The 5,037-nt window shown below is 36.3% G+C and overlaps 1 pseudogene; it reads left to right on the top strand.

Annotated features, from left to right (window-relative positions):
* The first annotated feature begins 1,005 nt into the window (after positions 1-1,005).
* LOC120171976 lies at positions 1,006-4,500 on the top strand (annotated as a pseudogene).
* Positions 4,501-5,037: the final 537 nt, after the last annotated feature.

The raw sequence follows: 5,037 nt of genomic DNA, 5'->3' as shown, positions 1-5,037 counted from the left end.
GTTATGATCCATTTTAGTATCTAAACTTTTAATTTTTTTCAAAATCATGACTAATGTTTAGTTTTTGTTTTATTTTACTACCACACTATTAAAAACGTAACATATTTGGTACCTATACTATTAATTTTGGTGCGTTTAGTATCTAAACTTTTAAAGTTTTTAAAAATTTAACTTTAAATTTTGAGCAAGGGTACTAAAATGAAACAAAAATTAAAATTTAGGTATTATATTGAAAAAAATTGAAAGTTTTGGTACTAAAATGGACCAAACTTGATATTTTAGGTACTAAATGTGTAATTTACCGTAAAATTTTGGTAAAATACACAAATGGTTTCTCAACTATAGAGTGTTGCTTTTTAAATATATCGACTATAAAAAGTTACAAAATGATCTCTCAACTATAAAACATTATTTTGTTGAGTTCTGATCATTAAAAATTACAAAATGATTACCCGACTATTCATATGATTCAAATTCTTCATTTTCTGCTAAAACATAATCGAACATTAACATGATGACTGTGATCTGATACTTTTTTTAATTCTAAGATCAAATTTTATCATATCTCATTTAACAAGTTAATGTCCAACTCATACTGTAGTCAATTTTCTAACAGAAAATGACGAATTTAGAATATATGAATAGTTGGTGACCATTTTGTAACTTTTAATAGTTGAAGGACTCAACAAAGCAATGCCTTAAAGATGAAAGACCATTTTGCTATTTTTAATAGTTTGACGACTTAACAAAGCATCAATTATAGTTAAGGAACCACTTGTGTATCTTATCCTAAAAATGCAAGGATTAAAAATCTAAAATATTAAAATTAGGATTTTGAGCTATAAATAAGGAAGCGATTCTGTCTGTCGTGTTTCGCTTTCTTCTGTTTGAGTCATAAGTTACCCATTTGTTGTTGTTGTTGTTTTTTTTTTCTAGAGATTTCTTCCTCACGGAATTCGCTTCTCTATCCTTCACTTTTCCAGATACATCTCTCCACAGATTGGCTTCATACCCAACTAGATGGCAGCTAGGAAAATTGAGAAGATGGCTTCCATCGATGCACAGCTTAGGCTCTTGCGCCTGGCAAAGCCTCTGAGGATGATAAGTTGGTCGAATATGATGCTTTGCTTTTGGATCGTTTTCTCGACATTCTTCAAGATTTGCATGGAGAGGATATCAGAGAAACGGTATTACTTACACTTGATTCGAATTGTTTCAACGTTCTAAGCAGTGACTCAGTGGTATTTGTGGGTTATTCTTATAATTAGGTTCAAGAATGTTATGAGCTTTCTGCTGAGTACGAAGGGAAGCATGACCCTAACATATTGGAGGAGCTTGGGAAGGTACTCACAAGCTTGGACCCTGGGGATTCAATTGTGGTTGCCAAATCATTCTCCCACATGCTAAACTTGGGCAACTTGGCTGAGAAGGTTCAAATTGCTAATAGAAGGAGCATCAAGTTGAAGAAAGGTGACTTTGCTGATGAAAGCTCTGCAACAACTGAGTCAGACATTGAAGAGACCTTCAAGAGACTTGTGGTAGCAGTTGAACAAGTCGCCTCGAGAAGTTTTCGATGCTTTGAAGAATCAGACCGTGGATTTAGTTTTGACTGCCCATCCTACTCTGTCTGTTAGAAGATCCTTACTTCAAAAACATGGAAGGTTTGTCTCACCCTTATTTTATTACATTGATTTATTACAGATGGTGCTTAGACTTCCTATCATTGGATCCTTAGATTAATAATGGAATGCGTAGCAAGTTTTATCTCGTTTATGTTATAATTCACTGAGGATTGCATTTTTTCCTTGCAGGATTCGTAATTGTTTGACTCAATTGTATGATAAAGGCATTACCCCGGATGATAAGCAGGAACTTGACGAGGCGCTACAAAGGGAGGTAAGAAAATGCAAAATTTACTACGAGCTTATTTGCATGACACATGACATGATAACTTAAATTTGACTGTATAACTTTGTGTACATCAGCATTGAGATCTGATGTTCATCCATAATCGGTTTTTATGGAACTAGTGGCATAGCTTGCTATTTGAGCCTTATCCATATGCTTCGTATCTGAGCTCTGATATAACTGCAAGGAACCGACGCTTCTATACTAGAATGCTAAATCAAGATATGACACCTATAACATGGGAAACGTCTGAGCTCACATCTCTCTCTGTCACTTTTTATGCTCATATAGATTCAAGCTGCTTTTCGTACGGATGAGATCCATAGGAATCCTCCCACCCCACAAGATGAGATGAGAGCAGGAATGAGCTACCTCCACGAGACAATCTGGAAAGATGTACCGAAATTCTTGCGTCGTATTGACACAGCTTTGAAGAACATAGGGATAAACGAACGTGTTCCCTACAATGCCCCTCTTATTCAATTCTCTTCATGGATGGGAGGGAATCGTGATGGCATGCTTCTTTTCCATATATATTTAACCGAAGAATGTTGTCCTGTTTTGGAAATGGTTTATTACTTAAAGAGGCAACATTGCAAGCTGCAAGCCTGCAACTATAAGTCTTATTGAACTTACAGTAGGCATTTGAAAGAAAAATAGATTGTGCAGAAAAATCTTGTTCTTTCTAATTAATTGAATTGAAATGCTTACCTTATTTCATATATTGTGACATCTAAATGGAGATACTATTTGATGTTGACTGCAGGAAACCCCAGGGTAACCCCGGAAGTTACTAGAGATGTATGCTTATTGGCCAGAATGATGGCGGCTAACTTGTACTTCTCCCAAATAGAGGATCTCATGTTTGAGGTATAAAAAAGATAACTTCCCAGCTCGAGACGCTTTTCTTCCTATAGTTAAGAGTTCAAATCATGGTTTATTATTACAATTTGGATTCATCTTCTTTCTTTTTTCCTCTGTTTTTTTTAGTTATCAATGTGGTGCTGCAACGATGAGCTCCGTGTTCGTGCAGATGAACTTCATAAGTCCTCGAAAAGAGATGCAAAACATTACATAGGTATGTAACATTGATCTTACCGCACGAGTTGAATTTTAGACTTGCTTTTGAGTTATCAGTAATAGGTGTACATATACTTGTCAATTGCTTCCCGAATAATATATGCATTAGCTTCATAAGATTGAGATGTTGTTTGGTTATAATTTGTAGATCCATGTGTTCATTGTAAAAAAACTTGCAGAATTCTGGAAACAGATTCCTCCAAATGAGCCGTATCGTGTTATTCTTGGTGATGTGAGAGATAAGCTGTACAATACACGTGAACGTGCTCGCCACCTGTCTCACCGAATCTGGAATGGCATGCACTCATGGATGAAATTTCATTTGTTGCAACCAAAGAGTATCGTTCTGTAGTCTTCCAAGAACCTCATTTTGTTGAATACTTCCGCCTAGTAAGTATTTCTCAACTATAATCCCTTATTTATTTGGTACTTTTGAAACTTCTATATATAATCACACAGCTGGTATCAGACTGCAATAACTGTCTTCGAATATCATACATGAATAGTTCTCACATGGAAAATTGCATTGGAGTCTCATCCACAGCGAAAAAAGAATACCACTGTCAAAAGATGCTTGTAACTAGTGTTTACTTGAACTTCTCTGAATTAACCTGTTGCAGGCAACACCGGAACTGGAGTATGGTCAAATGAATATTGGAAGCCGTCCATCGAAAAGGAAGCCAAGTGGAGGAATTGAATCACTCCGTGCAATCCCATGGATCTTTGCATGGACTCAAACAAGATTTCATTTACCGGTGTGGCTTGGCTTCAGGGCTGCATTTAAGCATGTGATTGAGAAGGACGTGAAGAATCTCCAGATGCTCCGGGATATGTACAACCAATGGCCTTTCTTTAGGGTCACAATGGACTTAATCGAAATGGTGTTTGCCAAGGGAGACCCTGGTATTGCTGCCTTGTATGATAAGCTACTTGTATCAAACGAGCTCTGGCCCTTTGGAGAGAAACTGAGAGCCAACTACGAAGAAACCAAGCGCCTTGTTCTCCAGGTAATACAAAATTGGTATATGAGTACAGCGATTCTCGGAAAAAAGCTATTTATATGAAGTCTCCCAACAATTTAACCCTCTTTTGCAGGTTGCTGGACATAGAGATCTCCTCGAAGGCGACCCGTACTTGAAGCAGAGGCTCCGACTTCGTGATGCATATATCACAACCCTTGATGTGTGCCAAGCATACACTTTGAAAAGGATCCGTGACCCGGATTATCATGTGAAGGTGAGGCCACACTTATCCAAGGAATACATGGAATCAAGCAAGCCGGCAGCCGAGTTTGTGAAACTTAACCCGACAAGCGAGTATGCTCCTGGTCTGGAAGACACTCTTATTTTGACCATGAAGGGTATTGCTGCTGGCATGCAAAACACTGGTTAAAACTAAACATAGCCCCCAAACATGCGGATTGTCTCATGTTATGAAGCCTCATAGTATAATTGCTATTGTCTGTAATGCATGGATGTTACCTTTGAAAGGCTGAATTTGCTTAAAGTAAACCCTTTAATATTCATTATGATTATAATTATTGGCTGTGCTAACTTCATATTTGATCCTTGTATCAATTTGATAACATCTTATAATCTAAATGTCGAGATTGTTACATGAATCTTTTTCACCACTTCTCATATGGTCCTAATTATTTTATGCCACATTAACAATTTTTCTATCTCATATTTAAAAAGTCTTTCTATATAGTTTATTTTTCCTTCTCTAGATCGAATAAAGAGGAATTTAGAACCCATCATTAATGTTGGCCTGTAGAATTGACACCACTTCTGCCTGGTTTAGGATAATGAAACTAGAGGTTGAAGAAGTACGAGACTTGTTCAGTGATTCATAATCTCCAAAACTTATCAAAATTTACCTCCACCGCCATTAAATTTCACTAAGATCCTTCAAAAACTTGTAAAATTCTCATTTGAATCCTTTCTTAATTGGTTGGGCATTTAGTTAAACTTAATTCAAATTTATTATTTGATTCTGAATTTTATTTTCTTAATTCATGATCTATGTGACATTTTCATTTTCATTTAT

Source organism: Hibiscus syriacus, unplaced genomic scaffold, assembly GCF_006381635.1.
Source record: "Hibiscus syriacus cultivar Baekdansim isolate YM2019G1 unplaced genomic scaffold, ASM638163v2 tig00111841_pilon, whole genome shotgun sequence".
Lineage (NCBI taxonomy): Eukaryota > Viridiplantae > Streptophyta > Magnoliopsida > Malvales > Malvaceae > Hibiscus > Hibiscus syriacus.
The sequence above is the reverse complement of the archived record's forward strand: the minus strand, read 5'-3'. Positions and strand labels throughout refer to the sequence as shown.